The 17,573-nt window shown below is 34.8% G+C and overlaps 2 protein-coding genes across 3 annotated transcripts in view; one reads left to right on the top strand and one right to left on the bottom strand.

The window, feature by feature from the left end:
- Positions 1–7,945, bottom strand: part of LOC111088328 (arginine-glutamic acid dipeptide repeats protein-like) — a gene marked incomplete at its 3' end in the record, with an annotated part of 62,935 nt that extends 54,990 nt beyond the window's left edge. The window contains exon 1 of the mRNA XM_022398114.1: positions 7,573–7,945. The remainder of the gene's footprint in view (positions 1–7,572) is intronic.
- Positions 1–17,573, top strand: part of LOC111088327 — a 96,962-nt gene that overhangs the window by 34,700 nt on the left and 44,689 nt on the right. Inside the window, exon 1 of one of the 2 annotated variants that reach the window (XM_022398111.1) lies at positions 10,286–11,284. The exons of the other annotated variant lie outside the window; for it this stretch is intronic. The gene's annotated coding sequence lies outside the window, so the exon portion shown is untranslated. Of the gene's footprint in view, positions 1–10,285; positions 11,285–17,573 lie in introns of those variants that run through there. 2 annotated transcript variants of the gene reach the window in all.

Raw genomic sequence — 17,573 nt, forward strand, 5'->3', positions numbered from 1 at the left:
TTAGGCACAAACGTCTTGTAAGCGGTAAAAAATCTGTACGTCTACACAATCTGGAAAGTTCAGCAAAAGATCAAAAAACAGTTTCATGAGCCCACGTTTAGTTTATTTCCTATTTCAGTTGTGTACGACGAAACACTTTATCTGGGTAATTAGGACTTTTATTGAGTTAATCAGATATATATATCTGATGTACGGTACAGCAGGAAAGACCAATAGGCTTGTAGACTAGAACACAACTTACATACATAGAAAGTATACTATAGAAGGGGAGGGGGGGGGCAAAAAAAACTTTACAGTTATCAAGCTACCGAATAACACGACTCTATAAATTGTTGAGTAAGAGAGTGTTTATATTTATTTACTTTCAGTATTCAGCAGTCTCGGTGGTGGTGGTGGTGGGGGGGATGATGAGGGAGTGTTTCGGAAGGTTGAGTGGGTGGACATCCTCTCCCTTTTTCTCTGTACACACATCCCGTGTAAACTACTTGACACATGGCTTTGTTTATAAAATGAAACGTAAACCTATAGCACGAGAGTCTGGTTGTAAATAAAATTGTCAGAAGTATGAAGTACAAGATTTGGGACAAGAACAAAAATGTTGACGGTGCTTGAGAATGGATGAAGGACGAAGCGTGAATGAGTCATCATAACGTAATTACTTATGTTATGGTTTTAAATACATCATATACTATCTGATTTGAATATAATGATCCAACTCTCTCACCCTTAAATTCTGTAAGCTTCCTTTGTCTTACTGATTATAATAATCAACATCAGTTAGGCTGAACTACGAAAACATTTTAAAAACAAAAGTAACATAAAACACACATTTTAAAACCTGATAAATCTCTAGAAATTAAGCGAAGGATTGATCACGTATTGGTCTGGTAAACTGACAAAAGAGAGATCACAGAAAATCTGTGAAACAAGTTAGAGATTGATCACATATTGATCTGGTAAACTGACAAAAGAGAGATGACAGGAAATCTGTGAAACAAGTTAGAGATTGATCACATTGATCTGGTAAACTAACAAAAGAGAGATGACAGAAAATCTGTGAAACAAGTTAGAGATTGATCACACTGATCTGGTAAACTAACAAAAGAGAGATCACAGAAAATCTGTGAAACAAGTTAGAGATTGGTCACATTGATCTGGTAAACTAACAAAAGAGAGATGACAGAAAATCTGTGAAACAAGTTAGAGATTGGTCACATTGATCTGGTAAACTAACAAAAGAGAGATGACAGAAAATCTGTGAAACAAGTTAGAGATTGGTCACATATTGATTTTGTAAAATGGCAGACAATTTGTGAAACAAGTTAGAGATTGATCCCATATTGATCTTGTAAAATGGCAGAAAATCTGTGAAACAAGTTAGAGATTGGTCACATATTGATTTTGTAAAATGGCAGAAAATCTGTGAAACAAGTTAGAGATTGATCACATATTGATCTTGTAAAATGACAAAAGAGAGATGGCAGAAAATCTGTGAAACAAGTTAGAGATTGGTCATATATTGATTTTGTAAAATGGCAAACAATTTGTGAAACAAGTTAGAGATTGGTCACATATTGATCTTGTAAAATGGCAGAAAATCTGTGAAACAAGTTAGAGATTGATCATATATTGATTTTGTAAAATGACAAACAATTTGTGAAACAAGTTAGAGATTGGTCATATATTGATCTTGTAAAATGGCAAACAATTTGTGAAACAAGTTAGAGATTGATCATATATTGATCTGATAAACTAACAAAAGAGAGATGACAGGAAATCTGTGAAACAAGTTAGAGATTGATCATATATTGATTTTGTAAAATGACAAACAATTTGTGAAACAAGTTAAGAGATTGGTCATAGCTTAGGCACAAACGTCTTGTAAGACGGTAAAAAAATCTGTACGTCTACACAATCTGGAAAGTTCAGCAAAAGATCAAAAAACAGTTTCATGAGCCCACGTTTAGTTTATTTCCTATTTCAGTTGTGTACGACGAAACACTTTATCTGGGTAATTAGGACTTTTATTGAGTTAATCAGATATATATATATATATAACATTGTCCAAAAAAGTATGTTTTCTTTTAGTAAAGTGAAACACAAACTGGCGAATTATATTGGATTTTGAGAACTAATGACCTAACTTCAGGTATATCACCGATACTTCAGTGTGATTATAAGTTACATTACATTTCTTTCTTCTTTTTTTTTGGGGGGGGGGGAGCACCCAGTTGATTCTATATGCTAAAATGAGTATCAACAGAATACAAATGGTCAGACATTTAACAGTAATCTTTAACATGTTGCCCCTGCTCTTAATCCCAAACTATTCTCTTTAATCTATCGATAGCAGAAAAGCTACAATGATGACGATAGATGTCAGCCCGTTCGTCGAGTGGAAGGGTATACAATTGTAGGTTTAAGACCCTTTATCCGAAAATACATATCTGTGGAAAGCTTAACCGGTAGGCTAAACATCGAGATTTGTTTGAAGCGTCGCCAGACAAAGTTTTCTTTTTTAACAAACTTTTAATTCTCTCGACCATTGATACTTGTTAATTATCACCTTCACGTATTAAAAAAATAGGGGGGGGGGATTCATCAAAGGTTCATTACTGTTCCTTAAAACCAATATTTTCAGTTTATCAAATACGTAAGTAATTTACCATCCTTGCGTGTGTTCATCAGCCTCATTCAATATAGGTTACGTTCAGTAATTCTTAAAGGATAACGTGTCCGAGTTAAACATAAACATCGTTCTCATCAATGGAAGAGTTGCTACTGATTACACCTTATCAACGTAAACCTGATATTGTTTCTATACGCACTTTGATTAGTTCATATTCGTGAAACTTCGCTACTGCACGAGACTAAAAAGAGAGCTTTAGTCAGTAAAAGCGGTTTTGCTGTTATCGATCAGTAACACTAATTCCCACTAGTTTTAATACTTTTTGAATTTAATGAAAACTCAGTTATCTTCCTTTTCCGAAACACACACACACACACTTTTTGTATATTTTGATTTGGTTTCGGTTTTGCTATTACATCTTTTGCTTGTGTTCGGTTTTTGTGAACATACTTTTGTATATTTTGATTTGGTTTCGGTTTTGCTATTACATCTTTTGCTTGTGTTCGGTTTTTGTGAACATACTTTTGTATATTTTGATTTGGTTTCGGTTTTGCTATTACATCTTTTGCTTGTGTTCGGTTTTTGTGAACATACTTCTGTATATTTTGATTTGGTTTCGGTTTTGCTATTAGGTGTTTAGTATTTACACGTATAAGGTATTTAATTTTGCTAGTGTTCGGTTTTTGCGAACACACGTTTCATGTTCTACCAACAAATACACCAAATGTATTTGAATTATCATTCATGTTAAAAGTTTCCTTTATAAGGAAGTACGATCTGTCTTCTATATGAACCTACGTAAAGTTTCTTCACTTATATCACAGAGTTATCTGCGAATAAGGACACTTATGAAGTGACTGTTACACGTACTCTGTAGGTGTGTGTGTATTTCGAAAAGGTTGTCAGGCGAAGTCAAATGACACGGGGTTAAAATGTATTCCAGGCACTTGTAGAACTGGTAGAAAATACCGCTTTTAACTAACGAGGCACCGACCTCTGATTACACCATGTTTAAAACTGAAAAGAAGTATGTAATACTAGAAATAACCGACCTTATAACACCAAAATGTTGTTCTTATTTAATTAGACACTTAACGTTTCGCTTTACAGCTTCTTCAGGAGCGTTCACTAAAACCAAAATTTCAAATGATCGTGTTAGTAAACCGATGACCCTCTTGTTTTCAGTAAGTTCTAGAATAGATAGACGAAACATTAAAACAGTATTTGTCTGTTACAGCTGCAGCCTCGTCAATACCAATAGCAGCTTTTTCTTTGTGCTCAAATCGCATTAAATAGCAATCATTTTCAATTATAATTAGGTCATAGCTGCAGGTTTTACAATTATGTAGTAAAGACACACGTTGTTAAAACACGCAATTTCCGTTTCAAATACACAGTGTCCCTGGTAAACAAGAAAAATAATATAAAGAAAAAGCTGTCACGAGGAAATGAATCGTTTTCAACACAGATGCGCTCGTAATTTGTACTTCAGCATGGCACTCCCTATAATGAACTGTTACTGGTGCGAGTTTACCAAAGAATTTAATAGGTTGAAATGAAAGTGACACACACTTCTTCCTCTGTGTCGAGGAAGCAAACAAACCGAAAGCTTAAGACCTTTAACAAGTAAGAGAGTCCATTTAGTAGTTAAACCACTGGATATATGTTTATTTACTGGGAAATGAAGAGCGTCGTAAGGAGTTAGAAGGAAATAATAATGCATGTTCAAGACGTTAGTATCAAAACTACTAACAAAACTTCTTAGCTCTCCGTTAAAATCTCTGTATTTGGCAAAAGCGTTGAACAAAATTAGGAGCGAATGAAACATGTAAGCTAGATTCTAATTAACGTAAACAAATCATATATTGAAAAAAAAAAAGAGTTCAATATGTGGAATATAAATGACTGTTGGTCACATGTTAAACTTGTATGTATGAAGTTAAGCTTAAAGATACACATTGAGCTACCTGTGCCCTGCCCACCACGGGTATCGAAACCCGATTTCTAGCTGTGCTACCACGGGGGAAACTTGTACGATGTGGAAGCTCGTACTTTCGGGTATAAACTCCGTTATCAGGTTGGTGTGACATTTAAGTTGTACAATGTGTATTGAAGCTACAATTTAGGGTTTACGCGAGTTATTTCTTTGTTTGTTTGTAATTAGGCACAAACCTATACAATGGGCTATCTGTGCTCTGCCCACCATGGGTATCGAAACCCGGATTCTAACGTTGTAAATCCGCAGACATACCGCTGTGCCACTGGGGTGGGGACTACGCGAGTTATACAATTGAACTGAAAATGTTACATATCACAATTGTTATTTACGAAATGAATAACAATACCGCATAATATTTTGCTTAGTTGTAAAAATCCTTAACTGTGCCTATTTCGATTTGTAAATCGCTTTCTTTCATTTGATCGCAATTTCAAACACGCGCAGCAATGCTGCCACGTGGCGGATTTCCCTGTTCACTTATCTCGACGTTAAACTGCGCGATTATAAATCTTCGTTATTTTAAGTATGATGAACTATTTATAGTTATGGTGTTGCTGTGAAGATGTTTAGTATTAGTTAGAGAACGATTTTAGCAAATATTTCCTCAGAATGTAATGTAGGCCTTGGTGAAAACTCCTTATTATGTAAGCTATAATTTCAAAACGTAGAGTGCTAATAGATTGTGTTTGCGAACGGAAAGATGAGAATTATCATTTTTAAGTCACAATAACATTTAACTATCGCGAAAAGCGTCCATAGAAAGTCTTCACGTTGAATAGATTTTGTGTGTGTTTTCTATACGGAATGATAGAAAGTCATTGAAATATCACTTTGTGCGAACGTCTAATTTTTAAAAATCAATATCTTTAATCAGACTATTTTTAACTGAAGTCAAGGTTATGTAGTTGAAGAACTACAGCTTACTGTAACGTTATACTATACTCCTTATCTTAAGCCAAAAATACAAAAAAAAATGTTTAGTCAAATAAAAGAAGTCTTTCAAATGGTGACACAAGCCTTTCAAAATGAACAAAAAAAAAGCCATTGTTAATCGAATTAAAGAAACGTTTGCACGATAAAAGCTCTTTAACATCAACATTAAAAAGACAAAACGTAAAAAAAAGATATATATATACAAATCAATACGCTCTGTTTTTCTATTCTATGCAGTTAACAATGTGTTTGAAAGGAAGCAATGTCGAAACCCAAGATGGCATGTAATAAATGGTTGGATCATATCATAGTCTTTGTTTGTTTTGCCTTTAAGCGCAAAGCTGCACAGTGAGCTATCCGTGCTGTGACCGTATATTATACATAGATTATGATATGTAAATAATAAAATTAGTGGCGTTAGCAACAGAGTTCACAAGTAACAATTTAAACGATGTCTACACTTTGTGGGGAATTGTTCTTTTTATCTTTTTTATTTCATTTTATCCCAGCAGCTGAACCTGTTCCGAAAGATGGAGAATGGGGGGTTCATGTGTTGTTGTTCTTCTTCCTTATGACGCATGCTCACAAACACACACACACATAGAAGCTGTGTAGTGGAAACAAATTCATCCGTGAAACGTGCAAAAAATAAAGGTAAAAAGAAAATCACTATAATAATAATAATAATACGAATTAGTTTTGTCAGATTAACTCGTAATTAAATGCTTACTATACATATATAGTACGACTATGTGTTACATGATACAATCCATTGATATTGTAACGCGGCCACGAGGCGCCTTTTATAAAGCGATTAATTTGCGTAAACATAAGAAGTGAAATCCAACGATTCAAATATTGAATTTCCAGAACTAACCCAACCACATGGACAGTTGTTACGAAGATTAAGGGGTGTGTAAACTAATGACTAAGTAGAGCAGACATTCCCAACCTGGGGTGCATGTACCCCCAGGGGTACATTTGCACTTCTCAATGGGTCTGAGAGTATTACCATGGTTTACACTTTACATGGTGTCTTAATCTACAGTCAGACAAAGGGGTTCACATAAATATACCCCCGAGTTCAATTTATCGATGTTATCAATACTATAAGATCCTTATGCAGTCCACACATACAGATATCATAATAAAATCAATATAATTTTACCAATTTTTGATCCTTAATTGTTAGGGGTACATGGGAACATGTCAGAATGCCCAAGGCCAAGGGGGTACAGAGGAACAAAAAAATGTTGGGAATCCCTGAACTACAGCTTACGAAACAAAAGTTTGCTGTCACTATTCGCAGTGTATATATGATTTATAAGTCAAACAGAAACACTCCAAATAGTTAAATACCGGAACAGTATTCGCAGTGTATATATGATTTTTAAGTCAAACAGAAACATTCCAAATAGTTAAATACCGGAACAGTATTCGCAGTGTATATATGATTTTTAAGTCAAACAGAAACACTCCAAATAGTTAAATACCGGAAACTAGAAAATGCAACTCAACTTTTCATCAAACTCCAGTTTAAATGAAACTCTCTACACGTGCTTGTTTTTTTTTAAAGAATACCACAGCTTTAAATATTAAATCATGGTGAGATGACAAGATCCGTTCCGAGAAATTTTAACTGGTTACTCATACAATTTATATAAGGGACGTGTGTGCTGTAATTGAAGTCTAGTTAGCTAAACCGAAAGTAGCAAAAAATACAAGAAATGTAATATATTATATAGGGGGTCGTAAGCCATAAGGTTCTATATATATATATCGTTCTCTCTTATTCTTATGCTTGGTAAATTCTGACGCGTATGACATGCATGACGGTTCATTTCTAGATATTCTATTGTAGTAAATATTTATTTAACTTCATAAACATGTAATTATCAAAACACGGTAATAATACTAAACTAATTAAGTGCTTATTTTCAAACAAATTCATTTCATCTCAATGATCAAATGAGCGTTTCTTTAAGGTAAAGAGGACACGTACGTCACTTACCATTTCAATTTCTTTCTTAGATCTGGGTGGCCAAATGCCTCTCGACCTTAACCCCGTACGTATGAAGTTACTGCAAGCTACCTTAGAAGTGAGGAGAGTTGTATTTCACGTAAACCTCAGTCAAGAAAACCCCAAAGAACTTTGGCGGGGAACAGATCATTCAGTTAGATTACAGACTCACTTCTCTCTCTGTCGCTGTTGGTGCATATAAGCAAAATTTGGTGGTTCAAATCTGAACACGATTTACGCCGAAATATTATGTCGTGTGTAAATAACTTTCAGTATCAGGAGGCCACTAACGTGCTTTGTGCTCCCCCTTACGAAGGTAATGATTGAAGTTCACAGACACACGTTATAGACGATCCCACCTCCTCTAACCGCCTTACCTTCCTTACACGGAGTAGTTTCGAACAAAGACTCTCCCTGCTTCAGCTGCTGTGCCCTCTATTGGGCGATACCATTATAACTTATGGGTAACTGGGTTTACGACAAAGTTATTTTAATGGTGTTCATCCCGCTATCAACATATATATATATCAATACGGTCCCTGAACGTAGTTAAACAGTAACTACAGTCGGAATTTCTTTATGTCCTTCAAAAAGTAAGTACCGTAAGTTATACAATAACGTTGGGAAGTTTATCCAGTATTATCAGTAAACCAATAAGTCAAGTCGCATATTACTTCCAAACTGTTTTCCACGATGCAGCACGAACACAATAGTGGGAAAGTGACAACTATAACTTACATAAAAAAAATACATTAATCTATTTTTCTCTACAAAATTTAACCTCTAAATTAATTCACTTATTGGCCGCTAAGAGCCATTTCAGAAAGCGTTGACATTAAACTAAACAATAATCTTAGAAATATCGTTTATATACATATATATATATTATCTTCATGATCGGTGGTGAGATTAACAGTTCCCCTCCTCCTACTCCTCCCCAAACTTTAATCTACTGTGTAAAATAACGATACGCATAAAGCTTTGGAAAGGTGATTGGATATGGCTCGAAACATGTAAATAATAACCCAGAGATCCTCCGAAGATGGATAAGCCATGGAATACATTCGTGGATCTTATTTTATTTATCAAATGTTGGTTAATTTAGCTACCAACAGCTGAAACGTTAACATTTCACTGAAGAAAGCTATCAGGTATAAAAACTATGACTAGACTGTTTCTAGTCTGTCATCCTATATAAATATATACATGTGTTTATACATATCAGAACACATGGTGTGTGCTACGTAAATATTGATGTATAACGTGACTACCTCGGGGATTAAGGACGAAATATCTTCTTTTGGAAGAAGACGTCTTGATTAGTTAAGCATACGCATGTTTTCTTCTTTTAAAATGGCCAATGTTTTTTGTTTGTTTTTTATCTAAGAGGTTACGACATCGATCCATTCTTAAAACATTCAATCTCTCGATCTGCTGATCATATAACAAAGTCTTAGCGAATTTTTAAATTAATAAAAAACAAACTTTTATTGTGTGTGTGTGTGTGTGGTTTCTGATACATTGTACTGAGTGAAGAATTGATCAAAAATAACTGCACGTTTTATGTACTTGCATGGTTGTCAGATCAATCACGTGCGCGGTATGTCTCCTGTAAAAGTAAATTGTATGAATAAAATAATATATATATAAAATAGATGGATAAATTAATATTTAATAGCTACATACAAGAATGGAAAGATAAATAGGATAGATAACAACAAAGATAACAAGCGAGATAAATAGATGGACGTGGATTGAGGCTGATATAAATGTACTCTTAATTCCTCGTGTAGAACAGCTACTATATGTTCCAATAGTGACTGTAAAGTATAAGCACCTGCATAGAGCTGGACGATGTCAACCTCGACACACATAAATCAATAGTGTTTGTATATATATATATATATATATATAGAAGCTTCAAACACGTTCATTAATTATACACTCGGTTTTTGAGAGCAGAGCGAGTAACATAGGATAGGAGAAACTGTTTCTAGGGAACAATACGTTGTGCTACATAACAAATCAGTTTAGAACAATAGTTTTGAGAAACAAGGCCAATACTTAGCGGAATGTGCCATCAACCTATAATCTGTCGTTGAAAGGGGGGACGTTTCTGAAAGTGATTGGTGTGTATGAAAAAAGACGTCCACGCGAATAGTTATCGTTATATTGACATCCACTATAACAAAGCAAACAAAGCGTGTCTCGCGGTTTATCCTGGTACTCACAGCAAGACAAGATAGATCACTTAATGTAACTTACTTTCCCATAATCAAATTTACACAACATATTCATTGCATATTGTAAGTGTGAGTATAAAAAAAATAATAATAATAAGAAGAAAATTCTCAGTTAAACCGTGAAATAAATTAAGTAACCACACATATATCTTATATATATATATTTGTTTTAGGGTTACATATAAGCCACAGAAATATTATTTTATCTCACGCTGAATACTAAAACCTATATCACGGCGTATATACTTTAAATAAACCTTTGGTGTGTGTGTGACGAATAAGTGGCGGTGAAAAACAAGAAAAGCTGAAACAAAAGACTATAGACGCAGTTTACTATGGAACAAGAAATTCGACTTTTAATTTTAAAGATATTTCTTTGCCTTCATTTCTGATTGAATGCCAACAATTTCTATACGTTATTAGAAGAACTAAAGTTTAGCCACAAAAAAAACACAATAATTATTACGTGAAACAACATCCATGCGGCGGGAAAATGGGATATCACGTGTCTCTCTCTCTGGTCTCTGGTGACGTCATAACCCCAGGAGGCTGGCTTTTGTAGGCGATCTTTCTAGGAGCTGTTGGGCAGCTATAGTTTAGATGACACCGAGTGTCTGGATTGGTAGGATTAGCTCAAGAACGGAGCTTTGGCGCGATCGCATTTGTTATCATCTAATCTTTTTCTCTTTAACATTAAAAGTATTTGGTTGAAAAACATGGACGTTCAGGGGGATAGTTCCTCTTCAGCAACATTAGGAATATTGGTAGTTCATTTCCGTTATACATAGTGAAGAATATGCAGTGAGGTGTATATGAAATAGTGCAGAATAACAGAAGTAAACTGGGACGAAGTAGGCAGACAATTGAAGGGTGTCGGAAGAAGGAGACAGGGTCCCATTCTTATAACAGAGGCAACATCAATTCGTCCTACCCTCTAATAAATGTTTATACGAATTCCTCAAGTAGAATTCAGTTAATAATGATTCATCACATAAAAGATAAAGATTCTAAAACGAAAGGATGTCTGAACTGAAAAGAATAAGGTATGAAATAGAAATTGGCCAAGAAACATATCTCCATATTTATTTCTCCTGAGTTCCGTAATACCTTGGCCAGAAATTCCAATATATTAAAACAGGCGTAAATTGCCACTCTAATTGTAAAAATGCAATCAGTGATTCGGTATAACGATCTTGACCTTTGACTACGTCATAAAACATTAAGTTTATAGTCCAAGGTTTTGAGAAGTTCCACTAATTCTTAAGGTTTATACTCAGGAGAACTCGATCGAAGACTATCATGATAATTCACTTCACTTAGGAACAGTCGGGGAGGAAAAGTTTTTTCATAAGCTTTTAGTTTACCTTCGATTTAGTGAATTCTTTCTGTCCTCAGCTGTACCATCGACTCTAGTTGAGCTTTCGTAAGAAGGATGTCAGTTTCAAGTACACCAAATTTCAGTAAGTAGTGTATTGTTCTACAGACAGCGGTAAAACTAACGCGCTGCATGCTCAAACACGTTGTATGGTAAAGCTGAGTTTAATGGCTACAAAGAAAAAATCGGTTTTCCTTACTGCTTGTAAGCTGTGTGCTATTAGCCTTGACAGAGTACTAAGTATTTAAATACACATACATCCACACCCATTTTTAACCTAATAAAAATGAAACTTTCGATTTAAATTCTTTTAATTTTGAGTTTGTTTTGTATTAAAGTGCTTTTATTTTCCACATTAGTTTTCCTTCGGTATTTTAGCTATTGCCGAAAATAAAAAAAGGCCGAAAAAGTTATTTTTAAAGTTCGTTTCGTTGCGTAGATAGTGCTAAGTTTCTTTGTTTCAGCGCGAAACTATATGATATGCAACTTTGTTTCAGCTCGAATCTACATGATAGGTTACTTGCTCGTGGAATCGAGGTTTGTTCGTAATTAAGCACAAAGCTACACAATGGGCTACCTGTGCTCTGTCCACCACGGGGAATCGAAACCCGATTTCTAACGCTGTAAGTCCGTAGACATACCGCTGTGCCACTGGGGGGGGGGGGGGATCAAATTCCGGATTTTAACGGTTTAAGTATGTCAACTTACCGCTGACCTACTGGGAAACAGGGAAATTTTTAATATGTATTTAGAAAATGTTTATTGTACTGTTTTTATTCGTCGTCTAAAACAAAAAATATATACTGAAAGGTAAAATTTCTTTTTGAATTGAAACATGGTTTGTAATGAACATCGTGCGAAGACGTTTCAGTTTACTCCAAAAAAACGACAACAACCATAATCATCTTATAAGCATTATTCCTTAAAATAATATTCAGGGCATTTTAAAAATATTTTCAAAGGATTAACGATTTCAATAACTATATTTCATGAGAAGTTAGATAAAACTGGAAGGTTTTTACATTCAATAAACGCTGAGGGAAAGTTTCTTGAAATTCTGTTTGCGAATCAGACTTGTTTACTCACTCACATGAACGACACCTTATTTACACAACGTGCTCAACAGCCAGGACTGACATCCTCTGTGGTTCAGACACAGCCGTCGTTAATTTTGAAATGCGTACCGTAGGGCAGGAAACAAGCTCAACACCCCATCGCCTGAAGCTGCTACCGATAACAGTGGGACTGACTGTCACTTTTATAACGCGCCCACAACTGATAGTTCGAGGCGTGTTTGTAGCATCGTGTGTATCGACCTCGTGATCTTCTGAATGCTGCTAGTCCGATACGTAAACTACGTGCCTAGCGCGGGCACTGATAAAACTACCCCTATAAATATTCACAGTAAAATGTTAAAAGTTAAATCAAATGAGGTTTCGCGTGTCATTCAGTTTAGTTACAAATCACTGAAATAATTGGAATATTCAACTTGAACAACACCCATGGGCTAAACGAAAAATGACCAATCACAGAGCTGCATTCCAACAAATGCAGAAAGCTGCATTTCTTAGACAATAGGCGTGTAACAATCATAGTGTCAAATAATGACATTAAATTCATTAGGCGTAAGATTCATTAGTACAGCCTTATAAGTCGACCACACACGTTTATAGTAAATAATTCATTACTATATACTGAGAGTAAATACTTAATTAAATGAGATCTCATCATCATCACTTTGTAAATTAATTACCTGTTTATTTTTTACATGATCGAATTATCAATCGATAAAATAATAATATATCGAGAAAAACAAAAAACAACAACATAGGAACACCAACGTGTTTTGAATGTTGGTCTTTCGTGTTATTTATTTTTCATATGATACTCTGTACCAAGACGATACGTAGAGTTATTTCACAACTTTATGTCCCCCCCCCCTCCCAGTGGCACGGCGGACTTACAATGCTAGAAACCGGGTTTCGATACCCATGGTAGGCAGAACACAAATAGCCCATTGTGTAGCTTTGTGCTTGACTTCAAACAAACACACAAAACTTTATGCTTGTTAGAATGCAGCTCTGTGATTGGTCGATTTCTGTCCAGGAAATATAAAAAAAAGCAAAAACGCTCGGTCAGAGACCACAAGGATTCATGTATTGTCGTCGCTAATTGTGAACTAATGACTGTGTAGAAGCAAGCCAGCCAGGAACAGCCGCCGCCACAAAGACTCTGTTCGGTTCTTTGAATTGAATAACAGGATTTACTGTCACTTCTGCAACAGGCTCACAACTTAAAGTGTGAAATGTGTTCAGCGGCACTACTTCTCGAACCCTGGACCACTTGATATGCAGTCTGACATGCTAACCATTACGCCATACATGGCCCAATTTAAAAAAACAAAAGACTGAAGCTTTAGTAGCATTTAAATAAAACAATGATAAGAAATTAAGCAAAAATTATCCATGCAATGGTTGACCTGTCTTATCCATAGAAAATTCACACCATCCAGTCCTAGTTTTAATATCTTATGTTATACTGTTTGCAAATAGAGCATTCATACCTTGCTACAAATATTATTGGGGCTTCAAAATAATTCAAAGAAATACGGGAAAGTTTGCTGGTGTTCATACGCCCAACAATTGTATTATGTGCATACAGTAAGCCCGTCATGGCCAGGTGGTTAGGGCACTCGACTGGCAATTTGAGGGTCGCGGGTTCGAATCCCCGTCATACCAAACATGCTCGCCCTTTCAGCTGTGGGGGCGTTATAATGTGACGGTCAATCCCACTATTCGTTGGTAAAAGAGTAGCCCAAGAGTTGGCGGTGGGTGGTGATGACTAGCTGCCTTCCCTCTAGTCTTACACTGCTAAATTAGGGACGGCTAGCGCAGATAGCCCTCGTATAGCTTTGCGCGAAATTCAAAACAAACAAGCATACAGTCAAAAGTAACAGGGTGTTATATATATATAGGATTTCTTGTAAGTGAAATCCAGTATAGCGTCGAACTGTGCAAGCTTCTCTAAATTTAAATTATGCATGATTATATAAAAAAGGGGTATTTTAATTTCATAACAACCATACGAATAAGAACTCAGAAAATGTTATGAGGTAATAATTTTTATGTGTTTTGGAGTAAATTTTTTCATTAAATTTTTAGGCACAAATGTGTGTGTGTGAACCTTATTTTGCCTCTGCATTAACCCTAAGCATGGTAAAATGTATTGAGTATCCAATCAGCAAGAAGGGAACTGGTGGAAAAAACTGGTAGACAGAATCAAAATAGATACCCACCGGTCACAACGGCAGAATCAGAGGTCAAATTATAGTGATACAATCAAATATCAAAATAAACACTAAATGGTATGGTGGAAAAACGAAAGGACAACTTTATGACAGAATCAAATATCAAAATAAACGCTAGATGGCCAGAGAGTCAGAACCTAAATGTAAAAAAATAAATAAATAATAATAATCAAAGACTAAAATAAACATTAGATGGCCAAAGTGGTGGAAACATGGGTCAACAAACAGAGTCAAAGACCAAAATAAACCCTAAATCACCAGATTAAAGACTAGAATAAAGTAGTAGAATCAAAGGTGAACATAATAACAGAACCACAAACTAAAGTAAACACTAATTGGTCAGAATGGCAACCACAAACTAAAGTAAACACTAATTGGTCAGAATGGCAGAGTCAAAAACCAAAAGCAAAAATCAATTAAAAAAAAAGTGGTGCAAATAAAGCTCAAAAACTTAAAGGTCAGAATATCCACTAAATGACCAAAGAAGGAGAAGATCAAAGAAGTGGAGACATAGTGTTCAAAATCACATAAGACCAAAAGAAAAGACTGAGTGAAAAGATAACTAGAAGCTAAGGCTTAAAAATAATGAATAAAAACTGGGTGCAAAGAGAGTACTAAAATAGCATCAAGTGAACATATTTCGAGTGACTTATCTACATACACGAACAAATTTATTGAAATACATAGAACCTTAACAGACTCCAGAAAGTTTTGCTTCTTTTGGAGGGAACAACATACTTGTTACACAGGAAACATAAATAATGTACTAAACAGTTTACAGTGCACAGGCTGTGTAACATAACCAAAGAATTGCACATAAAATTTAATATGTTTTGTATCACTCCGAATATGCTGTTCAATATAATAAAAGCCTAACATAAAACTGAACGTGAAATGAGCTGAAAAACATTTCTTTCTCGCTGTGAATCTGTTTATGAGCTGATACGCCTTGCAGTAAGCCAGCCAAACAGATAAGCCCCTCTCGCCCATAAATCTCTTATATAGTACACTTCCGCTTCCGGTGCATACTTAAATATACTTACAATGGGTCGTTGAGACACTTGAAGCCACTGACTGCAGCTGTATGTGTAATAAAACAAAACCATTATCTATACAATTTACCTTGCGTACTCTAAAATAAAAGATTGGCTGCACAAACTTGTAATTAAAATTATAAGAACTGATTGAATATGGATGAGTGGATCTAATAAGTGAAATGAACATTAAATATCGCTTTCCAGAGCATCTATAACATCACTGAAAGAATAAAGTTTTGAAGAACGAATTTTTATATTTTTTATTCTGTTGATAATAGGTCTTGAATTGGTCTTGTTTCGGGTACAAATTCATTCAATACGTAAAAACTGACAGTTCTTGTGCAAATATGTTAAATAAAATAATAAACCGAAGATCAACGTTTTTTACTTGCACAAACATTTATTTGTAAAGTTAAAAAATTAAATATATACAAGTTAAAAGAAACTTAAAACTCTACATGTTTCGGTGTAAATAATTCCACCATCTTCAGGAGAATCCATCAAGAAGTACACATAACAATGTTTATAAACCTGAGGTACGTGTATAATTAGCACACGAGTACAATGGCGCCATTTACAACAATAATTTCCAAACATTTATTTCGGTGGCTACTGGGCCTAAATCTCTATTTCAATTTCTTTTGTTTTTACCAATTTCTAACGATTCTCTTATATTTAATTCATCTTTATCCGTTAACTGTTTAAGAATTTTTACGTTATCCAAATTAAAATCATGTTTAAAATTCGTCACATGTTATGCCAAAGCCGATTCGCTCGTTTTTAATTTATCCACCGCATTTTGATGTTCTTTTCCTCAAAATTTTAGGTTCCTACTTGTCTGTCGAATATAACTTAGATCACAAGTACATGAAATTATATATATATACCACACTTATCCTTGAGTTCAATTTTATCTTTCAAACCATTAATTATATGACTCAATTTTAATTGAGGAGTAAATGTTACTTGGCAATTCAAGTTTTGCCCTAAACACATTACCTATTTTTATTGAACATGACAAAACATGAGGCAAACATGTTCTTTCTCTATTTTCCTTTTTTTTTTTTGTTATTTCCAATTTCGTACATCCGGAAATTTAAAGTTTGTTATAATATTTACTCTACATCCTATCTATGATTTGATGTTGATGCCCTCTATCAATCGCTACCCGTTTTAAATACATTAATTCTGACATCAAATCCTCATCGTATGACGTCATTATATGACGAAATAATTTTTTGGAAATTATTGTTGTAAATGGCACCATTGTACTCGTGTGCTAATTATACACGTACCTTAGGATTATAAGCAGTGTTACGTGTACTTCTTGATGGATTCTCCTGAAGATGGTGTACTTATTTACACCGAGACATGTAGAGTTTTAAGTTTCTTTTAACTTGACAAATAAATGTTTGTGCAAGTAAAAAAACGTTGATCTTCGTTTTACTATTTTACTAATAAATTCACTCAATGGTTTCCTCATAAACCATGGAAGCTTTTTACAGGTCACAGAAGAACGAGTACAGGAAGATGAGATGAAATAAGAGTTGTTCAGGTTTTTGTTTTTGAATTGCTTAAAGTCGAGATTGCTCTGTTTTATTGAAAGTCTCTTCAGTATTTCCATTTTATCGCTCGTTTTCGTCTAGAGAGGTCGTTATTGTCGGTAAAAGAGAAATGTCCAGAGATAGAATTTATTCCCACCTCTCTGAGCTTCCTAAAAACTGGAGTTAGGATTTTTAACGCTTCAGGAACATTCCCTCCGGAATATTACAAAGCTTTTGTTAAAGATAAGGTAAGTTATATCTGTTTGCAACGTATTATACTGTGGGGTATTATAAGTGTACGACTGTATCACAAAGAACTAAAAGTGTTGAAAGACAAATAAATAATAAAAATGTCATGATCCTATGAGAATAATGCATTTCAAATCTCTCTTTTCTCCTTTACTTTTATTATCCCTCTTTTCTCTTCTTCCCCCCACCGTTTTGATGGTACGTTGCATTGTTTGTTTTGAATTTCGCGCAAAGCTA

Source organism: Limulus polyphemus, unplaced genomic scaffold, assembly GCF_000517525.1.
Source record: "Limulus polyphemus unplaced genomic scaffold, Limulus_polyphemus-2.1.2 Scaffold3547, whole genome shotgun sequence".
NCBI classification, from domain to species: Eukaryota; Metazoa; Arthropoda; class Merostomata; order Xiphosura; family Limulidae; genus Limulus; species Limulus polyphemus.